Raw genomic sequence first — 11,956 nt, 5'->3', positions numbered from 1 at the left:
ATTCTTCACCACGGCGCCACCAGGGAAGCCCTAGGTGTTCTTCTATAGAGTCTCAAAACAGAGGGCACTGAGCGAAGGTAGTGGTTATTAAAGGCTCAGGATCTAAATTCTGCCTGTCTCTACACCACTCCCCGGCTGTCGATTTGACCCCATTTTTGAATGCCGACCTCATTCTTCAACTTTCTCTGCCGTTCGTATACTCACCTTGAAAACTTGTTTCTGTGATGCGTTGAGCAGACACAGGGTGGCAGATTGCAGAGGTGGAAGCTGGTGGTCGGATATTTGTGGGCTGAATCTCCTTTAGTCCCATTCCCATTTCTGGTTGCGCAGAGGCCCTACTTCCTGTGTGTGACACAGAGCCATAGGATTGCGGGCAGGAGCCAAGTTCTCCATACAGTAAAGACCCCAGTGTGCCTTGGTTATAGTAATCTACCTGGCTTCCTTCCTGGTAGGGAAGTGACAGGCGGCTATGCCCCTGATTTGGAATCTGAGATGGTGTTCCCTGAGCAAGGCTGGCAGAAAGCGATGGATAGAGAGGGACCATGTTATTGGCGTCTGAAGTTTTATCATACTGGGCTGCCATAAACATGGAGGAAGCAGCTGTGTGCCGGTCAGTGAGTGCCAGAGTAAAGTCTCCGAGTGAAGAAGAATTCTTTTCAGTGCTTCCTGTGATGTCCCACTCAAGAACACCTGGATAGGAAGGAGCTGAAGTGGAGATCTGGCTGTGGTCAGTAACTCCAGATAACATAGTCGTGCTAGAATGTTGGTAAAGGTAGGCACTACCCATGAGTGTCTGGAAAGGGGTACCAGTAGCCGATGCCGAACTGACGGCAGGAGCATGGACTCTGGAGAAGTTGCAAACGCTTCGTGTTAGGGAAGTTGCATTGCTACAACAGATTTTTAAGCAACAGAGCAATCCAGTCAAGTTTATATTTTAGAGAGAGAACATCTTCCATGTGGAAGATCAGTTGAAATAGAAGAGATTGTTAGAATTGTGGGGCGGTAGTAATCCAGGCAGGAGATGACGAATGCCAGAGACCACCTATTCACAGACATAGTTTTGCAGAGATCAGCTACATGTTGTTGTTTTTTATTTACTCTCTCATATAATTTTTTTAAAGTCCTGGACCACAAAATACTGTGGCATAGTTGGAAAAATCTGAGACTCGATTCTAGTCTTTTTTCTGTTTGCCTGCTGTGCAGCTTGGGCTTACGTCTCAAGACTTACTTTTTCATTGTGAAATAAGAATGGTGCTACTTAACCCGAGAACTCTACAGGCACATAGACCCGTGGCGTGTGAGGAGCAATGAAGGAGAGAAGGAATGGAAGTGCTTTGGGGGACCCCAAGAGCCCTTCAGAAACCGTTTGTTCTTTTTAATATTGAGCATTAAAAGTGAAGGCATTCCATTTGTTTCACTCAAAAACAAATTCTGTTCTTCTGATAACCTGTTTTTTTTTTCCACTCCCTTTTTCTATAGTCAGATCAGTTCCTGATGGGCATTCTCCAGTCCACACTATTGCATCTGATTGGAGGCTATGCAAAATTTCCCAGAGACAATGAATTTTGACTGTATAGTAGTTAATTCTTTATAGTACGTTCCTGCAAAAACACTCTTTTCTTCAGAGTTTTTCCTTTTCAGGATAGTGGTAGTGTTGTGGTAACTAATAAAGGCTACTCTTCAGAAAATTGTATAACTTTTTTTTAGTGTATCTACTTCGCTTACTTAATTCCATATTCCCTGTTTTCTAGACAGACTTCTTGGTGTCCACTGTACCCATGATTTCAGCAGGACTGGCTACCTCATGTGCAGGTGAGTTGCCAACCCCAAGAGGCAGAGAATGTTTAAATTGTTCTGTTTACAATAGTAATGTAAGCTAATGTAAGCTGAATGCAAAAAATGCAGTCAGAGAAGTGTATGAAGTGGAAGGCAATTTTGCCCCCTACTCCGATGTTACCACCAGTAATAATTTAGCACATATTTTTTCAGACGTAAAAAATGCAGATATAAGCATATACAATGGTCCCTTGGTATCTGCAGGGGGATTGGGTTTAGGACTCCCCATGGATCCGAAAATCCTCGGATGCTCAAGTCCCGTATGTAAAATGGTGTAGTACAGTCGGGCTTCCATATCTGCAGGTTATGGAACCGTTGGATATAGAGAACTGACTGTACATGTGATTTAATGGTATAGTGTTTTAGACATTCTGGTTTATAATTTAATATATGGAGGACATCTTCCTCTGACAATATTTGGAGACCTCATTCTTATTTATTTATTATTCTTTTTTTTCCTCCAAATTTGCTTTATGTAGTTGGATATAAATAAATGAGCACAAACTTAAGCAAGATACATGTAACAATTTAATAGAACCTGATACTCTAATTCTTTCAGTGTTTCTCAAACTCATCATGGGGCTCGTAAGAAAAGTAACCAACATGGATACTACTACAGTTGAATGTCAAATCTTTAAGTGCTTATGACATACTAAATCCTTGTATAATGCACTTATGAAGAACCCTTCAAGAGACTTGTGTTTTGTATGTAGCAAAAAGTGTTAAGAGTCAAATATTCAACTCAATATAAAATAATAAGAAACACTTCTGTTTTGTTAGGTTGAGATTGCTTCTCCTTTTACTAATGAATGATTTTTTTAGCTGTAATGTCACTGAGCTGAACAAATATGTCACCTTGGAGTACATAAGGAAAAATAAACACATGCTAAATGGGTAAAACATTACATCTTTACTAGACCATCTCTACTAACGCTTCAGAAGTTTAGAGATTCAGAGTGTTCTTACGTTATGTGCAAGAAAAATAGAAAGAGAGAAATTCCTTCTTTTTTGAGATCACAGCTGTGAAGTCGTGATTATACAAATTCTTCATTTGTGTGCAAAACATGAAACACATTTCTCTTAATTCTCCCTGCTTAGAATTGTCAGTCAACTAGCAGGACTTTCCTTCCAAGAAACAGAGACTGAGATGTGTTTTATATAACTTCAATAACCTCAGCACTATAATAAGAAGACATGCAGTATCCTTTTGCTGTGCTTCAAGACAACAGGGAAGGAGGTCACAGGAAAGAAGAAATCAAAATTGTTACAACTGAGAAACTGAGAAACGAAACTCATAAGAAAGGGTAATGTTAAACCCCACTTTACTAGAGTTAGTTTCTGGACACATTAGCTCATTTTGTTTATAGAAGAGGGACAGTGAATCTCAGTTTGCTTACAAGCTAGGAGATCACTTTGAATTCTGCATTTGTTAACTGCAAACAGATATAGCACTTGTAACAGGTTATAACTGGTTTTCAGCTGGTTTTCAAGCACAGAGCCAGCCCCAACAGTAATAGTACACTATTTAAAAAGACCTAAGGCAATGAATTCCATTTCCAGTGGAAAGAAAGAATCGTATGGTCTTGGACAAACAATTCTGATGGTTTACTTAACAGTCACTTAGTAGTTCTTCCTTGCTCATAGAACTTTATGACTTTTTTGAGGAGTGAAGCATTCAGCTTGAGTGGATAAATCCTTGTTAGGCTAAGACAATCATTATCATTTCCCTCTTTGCCATGAATTGTCTTATGAATGGTCATATCAATCTGTTTTGGCAAATGAGTAATTAAGGGAAGGCTGTTATTGTGCTTATGAGAATGATATTTTTCTCTGACAAAAGATAAATAGGCATTAGGAAAATGACCATTTGGGCTCTTTTTCTGCTTCCTCCTTGTTTTGTGAGAATATGATATTTGGTTTTACAGCAGCCATCTTGTGACCCTGAGATGATCATATGCCAATAATGACAAATGGTAGATTAGAAAGAACCAGCAAAGACAGAAAACAGCAACATCAATAGTAACAACAATCACAGCAAAAGAAAAATGGGACCTTAACTTGTAGAGTTCCTATAAAGTAAAAAATAAGTGCTCTATGTTTATTCTAAAACAAAAAAAGAACTATGCAAACCAGCTTAAAACTCCTTTTTTTGTGCCAGTGTTCTAAAATGTGGCTTTTAATAAAACCTTGACCCAAATGCCAGCAACTTCAGAAAAAAATTTGGGTAGGGGGAAGAAGAAAGTTATCTCACTTAGGAAAAACAACCACTATCTTTATCCTAATCTTTGACACACAATTGAAACATATATAGCTGCTGTAACACTTTACACAATTCCTATGTACTGGAGGAATAACAAGATCTAAATAACAATTATATTTTTCAACACTGGGTGAAGGCTTTACATAAAAATACCATCCTACTTTTTCCCCCTAAATTTCTAAAATATCACGTGCTTTTCCCCAACATCTGCAGCCGTTCAGGAATTTTTAGGAAACTTTCATGCATGATCTTAATTCCTAATCCCTGGCTCTTTGGGCTCAATGACAAAAGATCAAAACCACCAAAAATGATGGTTCACTTGAAGTCAGGTGAGAGACGCTGGCTCAGTTAGTCTCGTAGGACAAAAGCAGTGCTGCATCAACTGTCTCCATGCAGGAGGGGCACGTGAAGGATCTCATCAGCCAGTCATCTGTACAGCCCAGGTGATCTGCATACACAGCAGAAATCAAATTGGGTTCTCATAAACAAAGTGCATCATACAGATCACACACTCCCCGATCTTTTTTTTAAATATTTGTTTTATTGTATTTATTCATTTATTTGGTTGCGCCGGGTCTTAATTGCAGTCGGTGGGCTCCTTAGTTGTGGCATGCAAACTCTTAGTTGCGGCATGCATGTGGGATCTAGTTCCCTGACCAGGGAACAAACCCGGGCCCCCTGCATTGGGAGTGTGGAGTCTTTAGCCGCTGCACCACCAGGGAAGTCCCCCGGATCCTTTTTTCTGATCCATTTCTTCCAGGGTCATAAACTCCTTCAGGCTGATGCTGTATTAGGCCTATTCTTTGAGCTATCCTAATTTGCTCCTCTCAGCTGAGGTGCTAGGCGAGTCTGACTAGGTGTTGGATGAGAGACCAAAACTGGAACTTGATCCAGATATGGCAGCAGCAGCTCCTGATCCAGCTCCGTCCCCTTGCCAAAGCTAGCCCAGTCGGACTGAGACTTGTGAGGCAGGGAGATGTCATCCGAAGTGGGGGACTTAAGGCAGTTCCCCATCTTCCGGGGCTTGAGTGTGTGATGTGTGTGCTGTTTTGACAGTCTCCCAACCTCATTCTTTTTTTTTTTTTTTTTTAATTAGTTTATTTATTTATTTATTTTTGAATTTTTAAAATTTATTTATTTTTTATACAGCAGGTTCTTATTAGTTATCTATTTTATACATATTAGTGTATATATGTCAATCCCAATCTCCCAATTCATCTCAGCATCACCAACCCCCGCCCTGCCCCGCGTTCCCCCCTTGATGTCCATACGTTTGTTCTCTACATCTGTGTCTCTATTTCTGCCTTGCAAACCAGTTCTTCTGTACCACTTTTCTAGATTCCACATATATGCATTAATATATAATATTTGTTTTTCTCTTTCTGACTTACTTCACTCTGTATGACAGTCTCTAGGTCCATCCACGTCTCTACAAATGACCCAAGTTCGTTCTTTTTTATCGCTGAGTCATATTCCATAGTATATGCGTACCACATCTTCTATGTCCGTGCATCTGTCGATGGGCGTTTAGGTTGCTTCCGTGACCTAGCTATTGTGAATAGTGCTGCAATGAACATTGGGGTGCATATGTCTTTTTGAATTATGGTTTTCTCTGGGTATATGCCCAGTAGTGGGATTGCTGGGTCATATGGTAATTCTATTTTTAGTTTTTAAGGAACCTGCATACTGTTCTCCATAGTGGCTGTATCAGTTTACATTCCCACCAGCAGTGCAAGAGGGTTCCCTTTCCTCACATCCTCTCCAGCATTTGCTGTTTGTAGATTTTCTGATGATGCCCATTCTAAGCGGTGTGAGGTGATACCTCATTGTAGTTTTGATTTGCATTTCTTTAATAATTAGTGATGTTGAGCAGCTTTTCGTGTGCCTCTTGGCCATCTGTATGTCTTCTTTGGAGAAATGTCTATTTAGGTCTTCTGCCCATTTTTTGATTGGGTTGTTTGTGTTTTTAATAGTGAGCTGCATGACCTATTTATATATTTTGGAGATTAATCCTTTGTCTGTTGATTTTTTTTTTTAAGGCTGCATTGTTCCTTTGCTTACTGCTGAACATGTACAAGTCAGAAGTTTTTGATATAAAACATCAAAGTAATGAACATTCCTGTGTGAACATCTTTGAATATATATGCTTTGTCTCAGTTAACTTCACTCAGAATGGGACTTCTGCATCAAGGAGTTTATGCCCTTATGCTTTTTGTGGGTGTTGCTACACTGTACCAATGTATGGTTGTTCGTGCAGGAAATACTTATTGAGCATCTGTTATGTTTAAGCACTGTGCTGGGTGCTAGCAAAAAGACTTGTGAAATTTTGTGAGTGAAGAGACTTGACCTGCCCTTTGTGAATTCTAGCAGTCCAGAGAGGGAATAGATATTCAAGAATCATACTCTGCATGTAGAATTACAACTCTGACAAGTGCCAAGGAGAGGGACATGGTACCATGAGAGCATATTTTAGGGAGAATTTGATCTCATCATGGAGATTAGAGAAGGTTTAGGGATGTTTCAGCTGATATCTGAAGGATGAGTAGGTATTAACCAGATAGGGACGTTGTGGAGAGATTTCTGAGCATAAGAATAGCAAAAGACCCTATAAGAGGAAAGCATATGCTGTGTTGGAGGAACTGGCCAGGAAGGTGGGGCCGTTGGGGGAGCATGTCATTATAATGGAGCTGCAAGTGTGGGTAGGAGCTCGATCGTGCAGGCTTCTGTTTAAGGTTTCAGACTTGAAGAGTAATAGAAAACCATTGAACTTTTTTTGTTGAAGGTGAGTGTGTGGAACCTACCCAATTGCATTTTCAACCTATCGTTTTGCTACCGAGTGGAGAATACACTGCAGGGAGAAAGAGTGGAAGCGAGGAAACAAGTTAGGAGACTTGTGTAGAAATTGGGCATAATGGTGGCATGGACCCAGGGTATGGTGGTCATTTTGGTGGAAAGATGTGGACAGATTTAGAGGTATGTAGGCAGTATCATTGTCAGCACTGGTGGTGGGTTGAGGATGAGGGTGAGGGAGAAATAGCTGTCAGTGATGGTGAGTCCTAAGTTTCTGGCTCCTATGGTTGGTTAGATAGGGTTTTTTAGATATGATGTTAATATTTGTCCTAATTTGTCTTTTGTTATTTGTTGGTTCTTGATGAATACTCTGTCATATTAAGTCTCCTGTTTTTAGTGTACAAAGCATTTTGACCGAAACTGACTGTTGTATGTTATCAGATAACTTTTTAACATCTGCCAGTTTGGTCCTGTATTTTATTCTCTTTCATTTATTAATTAAATTGTTGTATTAATGTAAATAACTATATTAATAGATTTTCTAAAGTTGCGTTATCCTTGGTCCTTGGAATAAAGCCTTTTTTTTTTTTTTTTTTTTTTGGCTGTGTTGGGTCTTTGTTTCTATGCGAGCGCTTTCCCTAGTTGCGGCAAGCGGGGGCCACTGTTCATCGCGGTGGGTGGGCCTCTCACTATCGCGGCCTCTCTTGTTGCAGAGCACAGGCTCCAGACGCGCAGGCTCAGTAGTTGTGGCTCACGGACCCAGTCTCTCCGGGGCATGTGCGATCTTCCCAGACCAGAGCTCGAATCCGTGTCCCGTGCATTGGCAGGCAGATTCTCAACACTGCGCCACCAGGGAAACTCCGGAATAAAGCCTTTTTGTAGTCATGGTATATATCATTCTTTAATAATTATTGATTAGGTATGCTGATATTTTCTTAGGATTTTTCTATCTATATTTGTAAAGCACAATTGGACCTTTTTTTGCAAAAACTTGATTTTCTTTCCTTTTTATTTACAAATGACTCGAATTTTGTTGTTTTGTAGATATTTGATTGATATAGAAGGCATGTGGCCAGATGATGCAATTGAATGTAAGTATAAGGGTTGTCACTACTTTTCCCTTGTTATAAAATTTGAAGGTAGAAATGTAAGGGAATTTCTCAAATTTTGGAAAAATAGAAAAGTCTGTAATTCATTTGTTCTGACATACGATAACCTTTTACCAAAAGTTTATAAAGGGATGTATCTGGAAATAGCAAGATATAATAGCCTGAATAATTAGTCAGTGGATTTCAGCATTTTTTTTTCTTTTTTAAATTTATTTAATTAATTAATTTACTTTTGATATTATATCCACTGCCCCACCAAGGAAGTCCCTTTTTCTTCCTTCCTTCCTTCCTTCCTCCCTCCCTTCCTTCCTTCCTTTAAAGCTCCAAGTCATTTAAAATACATGACTTCTTACTAAAAATCTCCAGTTCATGTAACCAAGGGGTTTATAACTTCTCCTTTAAAAGTGATATTCCTGGGACTTCCCTGGTCGTCCAGTGGTTAAGACTCTGCGCTTCCAATGCAGCAGGCCTGGGTTCAGTCCCTAGTTGGGGAGCTAAGATCCCACGTGCTACGCAGCCAAAGAAATTTTTTTCAAAAGTTATATTCCTGTATTATCGAATTTAGTGGTTTAGATTTTTTTTTTAATGTTTAGAAGATTTCAATTTCTTTACCAGGAACAAACAAAACATCATGTAAAACTAGTTTTCCAGAAACGATTTCCATCATTCTCTTCTTCCCTTTCTCCTGCAGACTGGTGTTTTATCTTTACAAGTTCTCCGTCATTCCATAAGAAAGCTGCTCGTCTTCTGGTTTCATAAGAGATGGTGAACAGTGGTAAAATATCCAGTTGACCGAAATTTCTAGAGTACACTTCAGGGAGCGAATGATGGGGTGGAATGTTGGGGCAGAGTGAGAGATACAGATTCTGGTGAGACTGAGAGTCATACACAAAAATTACTGGGCTGTGGTGAAGGGAGAACAAAACTAAATCAGGTTCCTGCTGGTGGACAGGAAGCCAAAATGAAGAAGAATGGTGCGTAGCTGGGCAGTGTAATTAGGCCCCTAAGTGCTGTGTCTTCTGATAGTAATTATGAACAGAAACCAAATAATAGTTACTAATAACATGGAGGTGACCAATCCTTGAGAGCTGAGGCAGAGAGAAGGAAAGATGGCATTATGCCTTGTCTCTGGTTCCTTGAGTTTCCCAGGCTGGTTTGTGACCAATCTTGGGTGAAATCATAACTAAGTCATTTCTGCTAAGGTGATCAGCTTTCGTGGGGTCCTTTCTCTGCACTATGTCCAATGATAAAGCCCACTGGTTTATGCCTCCTGGAAAACAGTTATTCCAAAGCAGTATAAGTGAAGCATTGATGAAACAGCCATGAAGAACATGTTTCCACATGGCCTCGCACCACCTTTTCAAAGTGCTGTAAAACTTTTTTCATCCAAAAATCAGTAACAGAAAAGGATTGGGATCAAATCCCGTACAGAGGTAGTGTAAGAAAAAAGAGAATAAGGAGCAGAATAGCATCTCTTCAGACAATAAAATCAAGTTGGAAAAGACAGGTCCACAAAACAGATCAAAACTGTAACCTATTATTTCAAAGTGGGCTAAAAGATGTTAGGAAAAACAATGCGAAAGATGAAAGAACATGGATCGAGGAGGGAATGGGAAGTTATTGTTTGGGATGATGAAAAAGTTCTGGAAATGGTAAATGCTGATAAATGCCACCTGTGGGTGTTTGGTTTTAGTTGATCTTCTTCCATGAAAGGGTTTGGAGAGATTCAGGAACTATGCTGCTGCCTCCATCTTTCTGATGTCCTGCTCAATCTTTTGACATAATTATTTTGAATTTGCACAGTGGTGATGGTTGCACAGCATTGTGAATGTATTTAATGTCACTGAATTGTATACTTGAAAATGGAATAAATTTTGTTTTATGTATATTTTGCCATAATAAAAAAAAGATGAAAGAACAGCATAAACCAGAATTAGGTAAGATGATAGAACTCAAGACAGAATTCAAAATAAAAGAAAAAAGTTTCAGAAATGAGGACTAAATTTAAAATAATACAAGAGTGGGGACTTCCCTGGTTGTCCAGTGGTTAAGAATCCACCTTGCAATGCAGGGGATGCAGGTTCGGTCCCTGGTTGGGGAACTGAGATCCCACATGCTGCAGGGCAACTAAGCCCGCACGCCGCAACTACTGAGCCCACGTGCTCTGGAGCCCACGCGCCACAACTGGAGAGCCCACGAGCCGCAAGGAAGAGCCCACGCACTGCAACAAAGAGCCCACGCGCTGCAACTAATACCCGACACCTCCAAAAATAAATAAGTTAATTAATTAAATAAATTAAATAAAATAATACGAGTGAATGAACATAATGGATAATGCCTTAAGAGAAACAAACAAGAAGAGGAAAAAATTTTTTTAAATCAAAAAGAAGATAAAAAGAATTTTAGAGAAATGGCAAACATAAAAGAGGCAAAAAAGAGTCAGGACAGCTCTGAAAAGAGAAATATAATTACGTATAAGGGGCTTTCCTGGTGGTGCAGTGGTTAAGAATCCTCCTGCCAATGCAGGGGATATGGGTTGCATCACTGGCCCAGGAAGATCCCACATGCCGTGGAGAAGCTAAGCCTGTGAGACACAACTACTGAGCCTGTGTGCCACAACTACTGAAGCCCACGCACCTAGAGCCCGTGCTCGGCAACACGAGGAGCCACCGCAATGAGAAGCCCGCTTGCCGCAACTAGAGAAAGCCTGTGCACAGCAACAAAGACCCAAAGCAGCCAAAAATAAATAAATAAATACATTTAAAAAAAAAAAAAAAATATATATATATATATATAAAATGTATAAGAATCTGTTATACCATAAAAGTGACATTTCAAATCAGTGGGACAGATTAGTCAATAAATTGTGATACATAAATGTTGGGGTATAAATATTTCTCTGGAAGGATCCACAGCACGGCCAAAGCAGATGTCTCTGAGGAGGGAAATGTGTGGCTGGGGAACGTGGGGAAAAGGGTCACTTTTCATTGAATACCCTTGTGTACCTTTTCTAGTGTTCTGTCATGTGAATCTATTACCTCTGAAGTTTGCCTGAGTTCAAACCCCAGTTCCCCCAATTGCTAGCTCTTAATCTTGGGCAAACTCTTCACACTCTCCAAGCCTCTTTATCTGTGAAGTAAGGTCAGTAACTTAGCCTGGTGCTGCCTGGCACAGAATAAACTCTCAAAAAATGGACATTATTAGTGAAAAAAGCCCAAATGCCCATCAGTGGATGAATGGATTTTTTAAATGTGGTGTATATGTGAAATATTATACAGCCATAAAAAGGAATGAAGTACTAACACATGCTACAACATGGACGAACTTGAAAACATTATGCTAAGTGAAAGAAGCCAGAGACAGTGGTCACATTTGTATTATTTCCTGAAATGTCCAGAAAAGGCAAAACCATAGCGACAGAAAGCAAATTAATGGTTGCCAGGACTGAAGGAAGAGGGGATGAAGAGTGTCTGCTGATGCTTAAGGGGGCTTCTTTTGGGGGTGATGAAAACGTGATGGGTTAGATGCCGGTGATGGTTGCATAGGCTTGTGGATGTACTAAATGACACTGAATTTGCAGTTTCAGAAGGTGAATTTTATGGCATGTGAATGACATCTCAAAAAAATAATTTTGAAAATGAAAATTGCCCATTTTCCCATAGTCACTATCCACTGTCTCCATCTCTCCCTTCTCCCCACTGCATTCCTTTTCACGCCCACCCCTGCCGCTCTCTCCCATCGTCACTCCCTCGAGCTGCCCCACGAGGCCTCCCAGGGAGCCTCTGAACCCCTGGGCGCCTGCGTCCTGTGGCTGTTGCAGCTGCTGCCCAGTGCGCGTGCCCCCACCACTCTCACCCGTGAGAGTGGACGCTTGCGTCGGATTTTTTCTTATGCGTTTCAGTTGATGGTGATGTTTACAAAAGGCAGCACGTGCCCTGCTCAATGGAGGAAGCCCCTCAAG

The 11,956-nt window shown here is 40.4% G+C and overlaps 1 pseudogene; it reads right to left on the bottom strand.

Moving 5' to 3' along the window:
* Positions 1–4,440: 4,440 nt before the first annotated feature.
* On the bottom strand, positions 4,441–5,125 carry LOC130709365 (RING finger protein 11-like; annotated as a pseudogene).
* Positions 5,126–11,956: the final 6,831 nt, after the last annotated feature.

This window comes from Balaenoptera acutorostrata, chromosome 12, assembly GCF_949987535.1.
Source record: "Balaenoptera acutorostrata chromosome 12, mBalAcu1.1, whole genome shotgun sequence".
In the NCBI taxonomy this organism is placed as follows: domain Eukaryota; kingdom Metazoa; phylum Chordata; class Mammalia; order Artiodactyla; family Balaenopteridae; genus Balaenoptera; species Balaenoptera acutorostrata.
Note: the sequence above shows the minus strand (reverse complement) of the source record. Positions and strands in the feature narration are given on the sequence as shown.